We start from the raw sequence: 14,336 nt of genomic DNA, 5'->3' as shown, positions 1-14,336 counted from the left end.
AAAATACTGATTAGCCTTTTGAACTGAAGTGCTAAACAAACAAGAGAATAACTCAGGAATTGTTGCTACATTGCCCGTAATTTTCAAACACATTATTTTATACAAACATAAGTCTCCTCATACGAAGATGCTGTTTTGAAGAATAATGTGTGTGTGTGCGTGTGCGTGCGCGTGTGTGTACAGACTAATCTTTATTCACAGTTACACCAGGCAGGTACTGGTAACAGTGCGTGTGGAAAGATGTCCTTGACCTCTGTTTGTGGACCCAAGTCAGCTGCTATTTTCATCACAGACATTCACACTTGCTCATGATTGAAGTTGCCTAGTCCAAGGATTGTGCTACATTCCTGCGGTCCGCATTCCAGGTTGCAAAGGGAGGAGAAATATTTTAAAGAGCAGATTGTCTGCACATCTTGGGAGTTTCTTCTGGCTTCTTTCCTTGCAATTCCACATACTTTCACCCACGCGAGAGCAAATGGGGTTGGTGTTGATGGGGCTCCGTAAGAGAGAATCAGCTGGCTGACCTTGTAGAGATCCTGCTGGAACTTGAAGATATGAGAATCAGACTGTGGTCCAAATACGCAGATGGTTTCACCTGCCTGAACTTCTAGTTTCAGCGTGCTTCCAATCTCCATCTCTCAGCTTCTGTGCAAAACAGATCATATGTTTTGACAAGAGGAGAAGGGGGAGGAGTTCAGGGGACTAATATTTATGGACCATCCTCACTATGCATTGAGTTTTAAACAGTCAAGATCTCCCCCTGGAAGAAGGCTGACAAATTGTCTGAAAAGGGGTGCCTGTGTGTGCTAGAGTGGGGGAAAGCCACAGAAGTACAAATCCAAACGGGGGCCTCAAGAGCGGGGCTTCCCCACCCTCCCTCTCCGATTCCTGCTAAGCAGGGAACATGTTCTGTAGCTCCTCCCAATTGACTTCACCTTCCAGATAAGTGTTGAAGGTTTCGAAGGGCTGCTTTTTTTATTTTAGGGACTCTGTCCCCTCCCCTGAAATCTGGGCTGTCTTGTGATTATTTCAACTAGCAGAGTACACCTGCTAAAAGAAAAGAGGCATCTCTTTTTTAAAAAAAAATTTAGTTTAAGGGTTTCATTACAGACAGGGTAACCAAGAGAAAGAAATTGGGGAATTTGCAGCTGACTCGGAGATTTGGAGGGGCCCCTCCTATAGCGGTCTCCCAGACTCTCTCTCTGCTCACCCCATCCCCAAACAATTTTATTTCTGATCCAACAGTAGGTAAGGCTATGGGATTGTTTCTTTATTTTGGTCCTTTTCCCTGGAAGTATGTAGACCTGAAGGTGCATTCTGGGCAAAACAGTAGAATTCCTTTGCTGTCTGCAAAACTGTTGATCCACCCAACCTGCCGGAAGGTAAACAGGTGAGGAAGTCCCTCCAGGAAGCAGTCGCTACCAGACCCTAGACTGCTGCTCTCCTCTAAAACAGTTTTTAGCAAAAATTTTAAACCAAGTATACTAGCCGTTCTTGGAATTCGTTGGTATTTATTTTGTTAATATACAAAACACTAGCCAAATATTGTTACTGAGTAATCATTATGAGAGGTACTAATATTTTTGAGAATTTCAGTGATGTAGAACAGTGGTCTGCAAACTTTTTGGCACCAGGGACTGGTTTCATGGAAGACAGGTTTTCCACAGACCGGAGTGGGGTGGGGGATGGTTTCGGGACGATTCCAGCACATTACATCTATTGTGTACTTTATTTCTATTATTATTACATTGTGATATATAATGAAATAATTATACAGCTCGCCATAATGCAGAATCAGTGGGAGCCCTGAGCTTGTTGTCCTGCAACTAGCTGGTCCCCTCTGGGGGTGATGGGAGACAGTGACGCCCGACGTGAGTTGCTTATGTCCAGTCTACTCCGTGATCTCGCGTTGGTTGCTGTCACTTCAGAAAACTCTGCTTCACAAAGACAGGATGTTGGAAATGGAAGCAGGCTTTTCAGTGCTTTTGTGGCAATCTCAGGATATTCCGCCTTGACTTTAATCCAGAACGTATGGAGATTTGAAGTGTTTCACACATACTTTTAAGGCCACCGTCGTTTGCGATCTCAAGCAGTTGATCCTCTTCTAGCACGGACAAAGTTGATTCACCTGGCTTATTCACAAATGGGTCACGGATCCATTCCCTCCCAGTTCGGGGATCTTTTGTGGTTGGGAAGTAATGCTCAGACTCTTTTGAAAGCTGCAGTAGGTGATAGAAAGAAGGCCCTGGTTCATTCTCTTTCAAAATCTCTGCTACTGTTCGAAACATGTCAAAAATCCCAGTGTTTACTCGTCACTCCCAGAATTCCAGTTTGGCTTTGAGTGCAGCCACTTTATCTGCCGACTTGAACACAGTTTTCGTTCTCCCCTGAAGTGACAGATTGAGTTTGTTGAGCAGGTTGAATATGTCACACAAGTAAGCAAGTTTTGCAACCCACTGTGTGTCACCGAAATGTGCTGCCAGTGGTGACTGTTTTTCTAAACGAAATCTCTGGAGCGGCTCTTGGAACTCAGAAACTCTGGCCAGTGATCTCCCTTTAGAAAGCCATCTCACTCCTGTGTCTAAGAGAAGACGTGTGTGCTCTGCGTCCATCTCACAGAGCCGCGCGAACAGACGTGAGTTAAGGGCATGCACTTTAACGTGCTTGATCATTTTAATCACATCCCGCGAAACGTTGTTAAGTTCAGGTGACGTTTTTCGGCTAGCCAGCACTTCTCTGTGGATGACACAGCACGTAGACTCACATTCAGAAGCGACCTCTTTGACTGGAGTAGTGAAACCAGTCATGGCAGCCATGCCATCTGTGCATACACTGACCCAAAATGACCAATTCAGTCTTCCTGGAATGTAATCATTCAAAGACTTGAATAGTTCTGCAGCTTTGGTGTTGGTTGGTAACGAAAGTGCCCGTAACATATCCTCATGCACATCCTCCTGAAAAACGTATCGCACGAAACGAGCATTGTTGCCTTGTTGAGAACGTTGGTAGACTCGTCAGCCTGGATCGCGTGCCACGGTGACTCATTACTGCTCTCTAACAGTTGTGCCTCAGTATCCTCTGCTGTTTCATCAGTTCGTCTAGTTATGGTATTAGCCACCTTTTGAACGGCAGCCTCTCCTAAAAGTTCACGACAGATGTCCTTGCAGCAGGCAGCATCAACTCTTCACCAATAGTAAAGGGCTTCTCAGCTTTAGCAATGCAGTTAGCCACTAAGAATGACGCTCTCAGTGCAGACACATTTGATGAAGTGGTGGCCTTCAATAATTGCTTCTGTTCTTTGTGTTCACATTTAAAAAAAAACAAAAAAAAACAGAAAAACTCCAGAGGCTTGTCTTTTAATGCAGGGTGCTTGGTCCCCATGTGGTGAAAAAGTCTTGAAAGTTTCCAAACGGCTTCGCTGGATAGCTGGTCGCTGCATATTATACAAAGTGGGTTCAGAGAATGTGAGTCACCTGTTGCAATGAACCCGTGAGTTAAGTAGGACTCTTGGCATTTTCTTTGAAATGCAGCTTTCTTTTCGTTGGCAGTCGTAGAGTCTTCTGCTGTCTCCTCGTTGGGTCTTTCCCCCTTTTCAAAGAAGCTCTCCAGCACTGTTTGTTTTTTTACTAATTTTGGCTAGGGTTAGCCTGAGGGCTTACCAAAACTGTGACTGAGACAAGTGCGTGGTGCGGGAAAGAGGCACGATGGAAGTGGTCAATAGAATAATGGACAGGCCACGTACAGACTAAAATAAGTGTTGGATTCTGACTTGAAGCCTGCTACCGGGTGCAGCTGTACGACTGAAGTACATCCACTCACTTGCCACTGTAGCCTGCCACCAGCTGGGCTTAATTGTCACTCGCCACTCACTGATAGGGTTTTGATATGATTCTGCAAGCAGTTGATTTATTGCGGTCCCTGTGTAGTCAAACCTCTCTGCTAAGGATAATCTGTATTTGCAGCCGCTCCCCAGCGCTAGCATCACTGCCTCACCTCCACCTCAGATCATCAGACATCAGATTCTCATAAGGAGAGTGAAGCCTAGATCCCTCGCATGCGCAGTTCATGTGCTCCTGTGAGAATCCGATACTGCCACTGATCTGACAGGCGGTGGAGCTCAGGTGGTAATGCGAGTGATGGGGGGCGGCTGTAAATACAGAGGAAGCTTTGCTTGCTCGTCTGCCGCTCACCTCCCGCTGTGCAGCCTGGTTCCTAACAGGCCACAGACTGGTACCAGTCCATGGCCCGGGGTTTGGGGACCCCCTGATGTAGAACTTTAAGAATTTCTGACATTGTTTTTGTATGGGTGCCCGGCAAAGGAATAATTATTAGCAACTGCTACTTGAGATTGATTTTCAGAGTGCTGAAGCACTGTTGACTTTATCAGATCCAAATTTGACTTTCAGAGAGTCTGTGATAAAAAATAGCAGTTTTCGGACCTTTTCTCTGCAGGAAGGATAGTAATCTGGCAAATACCAGCGCACCTTAAGTTGGCTTAATTGAGTCATGTAGGCTTTCTTTAGCAAAAGTCTAATTCCTTTCTTTTTATCTTCTTTTCTCCCTCCCTCCCTCCCTTCCTTCCTTCCATAATATGTTTCATTAAGATTGCATTTTCAGCATAGAAACATCTATACCAATAACTTTTACATAATGATGTAAAACTTTAAAAATCCAACCAATGGGGATATATGTACACATATAGCTGATTCATCTTGTTATACAGCAAAACTAACACAACACTGTAAAGTAATTATACTCCAATAAAGATGCTAAAAATAAATAAATAAATGTTAAAAATATGTAAATAAATAAAAATGCAACCAAACTCATTCTGAGAAATTAACTTCAATCACATACTAAGAGATACACTGATGTTCTATTATTTACAAGAGTAAATCAAGTAGTCTATCCCGTAAATGTTTTTTCCCTAGGATTTTGTTTTTCATTCTGTGTGTATTTGTTTTTATTTAAACAGCGATAGTATTTTTAATAACCTATGGATAAAACCACATGAATCTTCCCAGAAGTTACTTAGTCACACGTTTTTACCTGTCTCAGACACTCAAGATGTTAAATTAATAACAGATATACTAAGTTATGTTTATAAGTACTGAACGCTTCAGGAAACATCGATCAGCTGACATACAGCCACAAAAGTCTTAAATCTAGAAGTCACTTACGTTTAAATAGATATCTAATCACAAGACATTGTACTGGTACATTTCCTTGGATGCCTTTCACATTTCATATCCGTCCAAAAGAGGTTCAGATGATTTTTTTCCCTACTGAGAAGAATGATTAAAAACTTGCCGGCCATATACTGTGAAAAATACATACAGAGCATTGTGATAATTAGGAGTAATTAGTCTAGAAGAAGCTGCAGGAAGCTTCTTGAAGTGGTCGGAACGTCACCCCAGTCACCTCCATTGAGGAGCTTGTGTGGTGGGGGTGCGGCGCCCCAGGGAGAAGGTGACACCAGGCAGATGTGGGGCTTATTGGGAGGACTTCAAAGCCAAAGCTTGTCTGTTCATTTCAAAGGTTCCTTGGGAAGTGTTACCTGAGACTTTTATGAGCCCAAACCTTGATTATCCTTTGGCAGGATTTGTGGCTGGAACCTATAAGATGTGCCTTTAAGTCTGAGGAAAGACGCAGGTCGGGGGAATCAAAGACATACCTGGCCGAGTCCCCAGTTTTGCCCAGGTTTTGCCACTCCCACAGTGCTTTTTTAGGATTTTAATGAAATATTTTATGCATGTAATGAATAATACGTAACATGTATTTACATTATGAGGAATAGTAGAACAGCAGCTGTGTGTGTCACAGCTTAAGAAATAGAACTACAGCGAGAGACCTTCAAGATGGCAGAGGAGGAAGACGTAGAGATCACCTTCCTCCCCACAGATACATCAGAAATACATCTACATGTGGAACAGCTCCTGCAGAATACCTGCTGAACGCTGGCAGAAGACATCAGACTTCCCAAAAGGCAAGAAACTCCCCATGTACCTGGGTAGGGCAAAAGAAGAAAAAGAGACAGAAGGATAGGGACGGGACCTGCACCTCAGGGAAGGAGCTGTGAAGGAGGAAAAGTTTCCACACACTAGGAAGCCCGTTCACTGGCAGAGACGGGGGCTGGGCGGGCGGTAAGCTCCCGAGCCACAGAGTGGAAACTTGAGATGACTAAGACATTAAGCATGCTGTTTTCTCTAGAGTGGACTTGCCTATGCTTCAGCTGGGCATCAGGGAGTACTGAAAACTTAGGAGAATTATTTGGACTGGGGTTTTCTGACAGCCGACGTGTAAATTTGAAGCTCACACTTAAGTGAGATCTGGTCCCCTGTTGTAGATGCTAAGGGGAGACTGTTATATTATTATCTTCATTATTATCAGTTTTCTAAATCCTCGGAGTGGCAGGGACAAGTAGGCTTCCTACCTGTTTCCTCTGCAGAGGGAATAGTGTTCACTTTCTCTGAGGGTGAGGTTTCGTCCAGTGCAAATTGAATTTAGGAATCTCAGGTTTAACCTCCCTCTCTCTCTGTCTCGTTAATACCCAAGGCTGTGGGAACCTAGCTCCAGTCACTTCTCCTCAGGGAAGCCTCAGCTTCAAGCTTTTCTTACCATTCTGATTTTAGTATGTGGATTCCGTCTTTTGTTCATTTCCCTTGTTTCCTGGTGAGCCCAGCAATGTGTTTATATGTGAGTTAGTTACAATTTATCCAACACGCAGGTGTTTTTTGACAGGAGAGCTTTCCTAAGTGTTCAGTCCACCAGTGGTTGGAAATACAAGTCTGGCCCAGTGCTCAGTGCCTTTAAAATACCACTTCATCCCATGTCCAGCAAGTGCACTATAGTTGACACACCAAGACTTTCATATTGGGAGCACCCGTATTTAAATCTCATCCATTGGTTTTAAAATTTTGCAGTTAGATCTGGGGTTGGGATGGAATGGAGGGTTAGAGTGAGCAAGGCCCTGCATCCTCACATCTGCATCACCGGAGGAGCCTTGTTTTTATCATTTATTTATTGAGATTCTCAGTAGAACTTTCACTGTAGGAAGAAAATCTGGAAACCTATGCACTCAGTCTCATGCACTGATGAGGAAATTGGAGCCCAGAAGCCACATCTCTAGAGGGTGTGGGACACGGAGCTCAAGGAAGATTTTCAGCTTCACGTTTCAGCCTCACTTTCCTCACATCAGAGTACTAGGCCCTATTCTACAGATCATACTGATTCATATTGCAGGTTTGTGTTTTGATCTTATTCTTTCTACTTTTAATCGTTGTGTGGATTTTTCAGCCTTACTCACAGCAGAGGAAAGGAAACAAGGTATAAGCATTAGTTTGATTACTGATTATTATTACCGAATAAAAGAAATAGAGCTCTAGAGGGATAACGTGACTTTTTTGATCTGATAGTGAACAAATGAGCTAAAACTGTGGTCCAGAGTTTTCCACTCCAAATCCACTCGCTTATACATCTATTTTAATGAGATAATATTAAATCTATCCTTAGAGTATGTCAAAAATGTTTTTCTAATATATATGCTTCCGTTTTATCAGGTCAGTATGAGAAAGTGAAATGAACTTAATTTAGTTAAATGAATAGAAACATACTTAATCTGGTTTGAGATTTTTTCCCAGGAGTGAATTAGGAATGAAATTTTTTGTTTATCTCGTCCCATTTCACTTCAGAAACATAATTTGGACCTTTGTTTCCATTGCCTTATCAGAAAGGAAGATTAACTAAAAAAGAGTTCTCTGCTCTCAACTCTGTCTTTCTCATTGTAGACTTAAATGGAAAAAATACACAGAGGTTAATCAAATCGGAGGATAACTCCTAAGACTGTTTCTACATGGTCTGTCTAAATCATTATTTCTGGTGTTTGTGGCTCCTGAAATGAAGTTGTATCAACTGATAGTTGAAGAATGTATTTATTTTTACTTGGAGTTGAATTGTTACCCACGTAAATATATAGCACATATTTAAAAGTGAAGAAAACTGCTAGGGAACTTCGTGAAGCTCTGATTTGAGTCTAATGGTTGCAGTGATCGAGTGGAACATCAACTCAAGATGAACTGTGCTGTCAGTGCATCAGACAGTTCTTTGCAAAAAGTGTGAGATTTTTTTTTATTCTAGAAAAAATATATACTGATAAATTATCCTAGCCATCATATAGAATGGAATTAACATAGAAGTATTCTGCAGGTAAAAAGTCATTCTCACCCTGTTACTCAGGGATATGAGTCAGCAATATAGGACTGTTATCAAAAAGGCCAACATTATCTGGGTTGTACTAACCAGAATGTAACACACAAGAATCATGAAATAATTCACTCACTGTGCTAAACATTGATAAAGCCCATATTAGAGTCTAACTTGCATTTCCATATTTTAAGCACAATATTAGGAAATTGGATATGGGCCAGAGAAAAGGGGTGGAAATTATTTGAAAGTACAAAAACCTATCTATGCTGCAAACCGAAAGAAAGCAGAATTCTTTATAACCAAGAAGGAAGAGCGAAGGCCTGGTGTAAGAAGTTTTGAGTAGGTCTCATCTATAGCAGAATTGAGACTGACAGAGTCTCTTGTCCGAAGTCTATCTTTTAAGGTAAAGTTCTTGCACTAGAAGAAGTGGCCCTGATGCCAGGGTTGATTGTTCTTGTATCACTTCTCAAATGTAGCACCTGTTCATTGAAATTTAAGGGGTATGAGGGCATTGGTGTCTTACTGAGTTACTTCTCAATGTAATTCCAAAGCCAAATGTGAGCCAAAACTAGGAGAAAGATAGGGCAGGCGTAAGTCAGAGGCCATGAGAAGGGAAGGCATGTCCCTCCTGTTGGTTCAGAGTGAGGGCTGGGCTAGGCACTGAGAAAGAGGTGGAGAGAGGCCCCAGCCTTCAAGGAGGTCGTTGTTGAGAACTTGCCAACACAGTTGGTTCAGAATTGAAAGATATGTAGGGGTTTGCCACTTAATCAAGTAGTGAGGGAACATCAGACAGAGAGTAAAGATGAAGTACCAAGTATGAATGGAATTCTGTGTGAAGCACCAAGTTTAGACAGAGGGCAGAGATTAAAATTAGATGGTTAGGTGGGTGTCAAAATATGAAGACCTCTTTTTTTAGGTAAAGAAATGTATTGTCATTCTGTTGTCAGTAGTGAGCCATTTTGCTTGAGACTTGATCAGATTTGTGTCATGTAGACATTCTCAGGGGACAGTTTGAAGACTAACCTTGCCTAGGTTGGGGCTGGGGGGAGGGAGTGGCTAAAGTAGATTCAGGGAGACTAGTAAGGACTCTAGGATGCAGATCTGTCTCAGGGAGTACCCATGGAGATAAGAACAGACGGTTGGGAGGGAACATGAAGAATTTACGAGGTAGAGTCAGTAGTTCTTGGCAGCTCATGTGGCAGAGTGGTAATCAAGAGTGACTGATGAATCTAAGGATGCTTCATGGTGGTACCATAGACTAAGGAAAGAATTGGTGATATTAGTATCCTGTGGCTGCTGTAACAAATTCCCACAAAATTAGTGGTTTGCAACAGTACAAAATTGTTATCTTATAATTCCGGAGGCCAGAAGTCTGAAAAGGGTTTCACTGGGCTAAAATTAACGTGTCAGTATGGCTGCATTCCCTCCAGACACTTTAGGGAGGAATCCCTTCTTGCTTCTTCCAGCTCCTAGAGGCTGTTCACATTCTTTGCTTCATGGCCCCCTTCTGTCTTCAGGGGCAGCAGTGGCCGGTCGGGTCTTTCCTACATTGAATCACTCAACACTGACTCTTCTGCCTCACGTTTATCAGCACCTTTGTGAAGGGCACATTCTGAAGGAGGGATGGATCACCGTGAGGGGCAGGCCAAAAATAAAGCACTACATTTCCCTTCTAGGAAAGCGCTAGGTATGTCAGCTTCTTTGTTTTATGTGGTCTTAAACTGTAGCTCCTGTATTCAGAATGATCCAGAAGTTTGTCATGTCATTAGATTTCATTGCTTTTGAAGTGGCACCTGATAGCAGTGTAACAGGTTTATGTTGAAAGTCCAGTTCTCAAAAAGTGTATCAACAATGGTCGGAGTATGACCTTTTGGTACCGTCCTAACGTAGTGTCAGTTTCTCACGTTACACCCCATAGTCTCTGCTCTGTTTAATATTCTGTTCTTAGCAAACCTTCTGGTGCAGTTCTGATAGGACTGTTGACCCCGCTGCACATAACAAATTACACATACATTTTGAAACTCGACATTATGACTGTCTCGCAAGTTTACACATTTCCGGTGAAATTTTAGAACACAGGTTAATATCTGGGCTTCGTGAAAATGAAAATGTGAAGAGGATGAGTATGCATAGCAGGGTGTGTGTGTGTGTGTGTGTGTGTGCGTGCGTGCGTGCGTGCGTGTGTGTGTGCGTGTGTGTGTGTGTGTGAAGTACCTGCTTAACCAACCAACAAGCTAATGAAACCAACACTTCCATCCTGACTCCTTTACTCACTTATTCCCCACCCCCCATGCCTTGAATTGATGGTTTAGCAGCTTTTTGGCTTCTGCAGTAGTTGTTGCTGTCAGATTACTGGCTGGCTGAAGGTAATTAGAGCGTCTCCGTCAGGAGCCTGAGCACATTTCATGCTGCCCTGATTCCAGCTGTGGGGTGAGAGTGGGGCTGGCGTTGTTACTGCCCTGCTGACTTTCAGATTCTAACTTTTTGTTCTGTGCACACGCAGTAACATTTTAAGGAAAACCATTTCTCACAAGTGTTCAGCTTGCTTTCTGCATTTATATTCTGGATTTTTATGTGTCCCTGCACCAGAACGTTCAAGTAGCAGGATGATTGGCATACAGAGGCACCTAAAACATGGCCCTTACCCTCAAAAAAGTTTCCAGTCTAATAGGAGAAGTGTAGTGCCTTACAGGCATAAATATCTGTATACAGGGTTAAATACATGTGCTATGAGGAAGGGGGGAGGGAAGGAGGGGTGGGGAGAGGGAGAGAGAGAGAGAGAGCGAGAGTGCTTTTCAGTGGTTTAGCAGGAGAGAGTTTCTGATTGTGGAGAGAATCAAGGAAGCTTTTCTTATGAGTTAATATTTAAGTGCAGTTTTGTTGGGTGGATAGAATATTTAGAACTGGGAGGAAGTTGGGGCCCATGACATTCCAAACACAGATACAAAATTAGCAGAGGTCAAGAGATAAGAAATAGCATTAAGTATGTGGAAGGCTGAATGACATAGTGTGGCTGTCATTGGAGTGGTGGGATTAATGTGGAAAGGAAAACTATGATTCTCTAAAAGACATCAGGTTTGCTAGTGAGGAATTTGGTGTTGACAGATTTCTTCCTAAGGTTTTTATTCTTTACATTCCTGAAATAAATTCCATCTGGCCATGCATATTATTTTATTTGTTACCGGATTCTGTTTGTCAATATTTGGTTTCAGATTTCCGCATTGCTATTCCTGAGTTTGCACTATAGTTTTCTATTTGGTTTGGTCTGTCAGGTTTTGGTATCAGTGTTACTATTGCTTTGTAAGAAGAGCTTGGAAATCACCCTTGTCTTTTTTTCCTTATGCTCTGGAAGAGTTTATATGATATTAGAATTATCTGTAACTTTAAAGTTCTGGCAGATTGTACTGTAAAACCATCTAGGCCTTGTGTGTGTGTGTGTGTGTGTGTGTGTGTGTCCAGTTTGGGGGGTAACCATTTACTTTATTTGCATGGTAATTGGTCTGAATAGATCTTTCTTTTTCTGGAGGCAGTTTGTGATACCATATGTTCTGTAAAATTACCTCTTTCATCCAAGTTTTGAAGTTTATTTGTATGGAGTTGAGCAGAGAAATCTCTTACGATTTTTTTAGAAATGTCTTCTATATCGGTGTTATTTATCTCTTATTGTTTCTTATGTTGTATAATTGTATCAGCTTTCTTCCTTATCCCCTGTGATTTGGTTAGCTAACAGTGTAAGTACTAGCTTTTTGATTTATTTATTAATCCTCTACTCTTTTTTCTTCTAATTAATTTATACTTATGTATATTCCTTTTTCTGCTTTCTATAGTTTTTGTTTCTTTTAACATCCTAACTCAAATGCTCAATTCATTTTTTATTTGTTCTTATTTATTAATAAACTGTTTAAGTCTATGAATTTTCCTTTGAGCACTGCTTTAACTACCCCATAGGGGTTTTTTCCCATATAGTTGTTTTCTAGATGTTATTTTCTTGACCCCCAAATTATGAGAGGGTTAAAATTTTTGGAAGATATGGTATACTTTTTCCTAATTTTGTTAGTAATTAACAGATTTATTGCATCATGATAAAAGAATGTTTTCTACACTTTCCTGTTTGGTGAAATTTATGATGTCTTATTTGTGACATAACACATTGTCAAATTTTGTGCCTGTTTGACAGATACTGGAAAAGAAGATATTTGTTTTCAGGGTGCAGATATGATCTGTACTAATTAGATCTGCTATTTAAATTATTAGATAAATTATTAGTTTTCAGATTATTAAATCTGATTATTAAATCAGATTATTATTAAATTATTAGTTTTCAGATATTCTAAATTATTACCTATTTTTTTGTACACTTGATGTATCACAAGTAGAAAGAGATAAATAATTTTCTGTTCCTATCTGTTTCTATATTTTATCCTCGTGTCCCCTGTTGACATTTTGGGTAGGGACAATTCTTCATTGTGAATGTCTGCCCTGTGTGTTGCAGGATGTTTACCTTCTCCGGCTTCTATACAGTTTAGGCTGGTAGATTCCTCCAATTTATTTTGACAACCGAAAATATCCCCTAGGTTTGTAGAGACAGTATCATTTGTAACTTAGAACCACTCGTGGTTAGAAAATATGTTTTTAAATCTTTCTTTCCTCTCATTTATATGATAGTTCTATGTCTTATGAGAAAATTTAAGATTTTTTTTTAAAAAATTATTTTAAATTATGTATGAAACAATTGTTTTCCTTTCTGAGGTTCTGATGAAATTAATTAAATAGTGATGGCAGAAGAAGCCAGTAGGAATCAGAGGTTGCTAAAATTGCTTGAGTCAGACCCTTTCCATTCCAATATTTTGCTCTCGTTAGGGTGCAAGAAACTGCAAGAAAGGTCTACCAAATAGACTAACTCTTCCAGTAGCCTTAAAATAAGTCTCTGTATATTTCAACAGAATCCTGACTTTCATTACCATCTGCTGCAATTAATCTCCCAACGGGCAAGCTGTGTAAAATTGACAAGTTCTTGAATGTAAATATGGCATACTAAATAACATACATACACGAAATTTTAAACTAAATTCTTTAGTTCTAAAATAAATTCCTAAAGACTCAAGCAAATTTCTGTATATATAACACAAAAAACATCAGGATTCCATTGAAAGAGGGCGGAACCTTATCTATAAAAATAAACTCTGAAGTTCTTAGAACTCAAGATGAGCTAACTAAAAATTGTATGCAAACAGTGTGGAAGGAATATAACAATTTCAAAGTAACTTTTGGTTAGCTCATCAGAATTTGAAAGAATCCCCCTGAATGTGTGGATAGGATTTGAAACAGCTTAGCTGAAGCTAACACACATTGACATCAAAGTCTTTTTTAGGGTGGTTGAAAATGACTTTCACTGCTAGAAAGGAGAATAAGTGTGTATTTTTAGGTATTCACCTGAGCCTACGGAACTGCTCTTAGTGCAGCTATTCTGGTCAGCACTTGAAAATACCTGGTAGAGAAGCTGCTCCACATCTACCACTGGTGAGAATTAAGTTATAATATGTCTGTGAATGCTCATAACATTACTTGTTGGTACTAAAAGGGTCCATTATAGTTTACAAAAACTAAGAAGGCTGGAGGTCAGCTGACTCTGCACGTGCAGATTGCTAATTTGTAGTGAATATAATATGATAAAAATCCACTTAATGTAAAAATGAATGCAGAATGCCGTTTAATGGTCTTTCCTGGTGTTGCAGGTGATGTCGGATTTTGTGTTTCTAAAGGACATGAGTGTTCCAGGTTATGTCTTGGTACCACAGATTTAGAAGAAGCCCACTGATTCGTTCTTTCACTCTGAACCTAGATTTAGATTTTTCAGGTCTCACCTTCCTTTAAAAAGACCCGCTACCAGCTGCTTACACCTGGGTGGACCCCCTGCCCACATACCCCTTACCGCCGAGCCCTGCCCTCTCTGGTGGTTGTCTTGGTGGCCATCTCAAAGAACTCCTTGGGACTACTTTTCCCTACTCTATCGAGGGTCTCTCTGGGACAGGTCGGCTTGTTCCCAGTTTCCTACACACGTCCCTCTGCGGTAAGACGTGGCCTTCTTTAAATGTAAATATATTTAAATTCTTCCTTTCCGATTAAGAATG

General features: G+C 41.0%; 1 protein-coding gene across 4 annotated transcripts in view; it reads left to right on the top strand.

Moving 5' to 3' along the window:
• ENOX1 (ecto-NOX disulfide-thiol exchanger 1) overlaps positions 1-14,336 on the top strand; it is a 590,187-nt gene that overhangs the window by 188,987 nt on the left and 386,864 nt on the right. The gene's annotated exons all lie outside the window — the stretch shown is intronic.

The sequence above is a fragment of the Neophocaena asiaeorientalis genome, unplaced genomic scaffold (assembly GCF_003031525.2).
Source record: "Neophocaena asiaeorientalis asiaeorientalis breed wild unplaced genomic scaffold, Neophocaena_asiaeorientalis_V1.1 scaffold59, whole genome shotgun sequence".
Lineage (NCBI taxonomy): Eukaryota > Metazoa > Chordata > Mammalia > Artiodactyla > Phocoenidae > Neophocaena > Neophocaena asiaeorientalis.
Note: the sequence above shows the minus strand (reverse complement) of the source record. Positions and strands in the feature narration are given on the sequence as shown.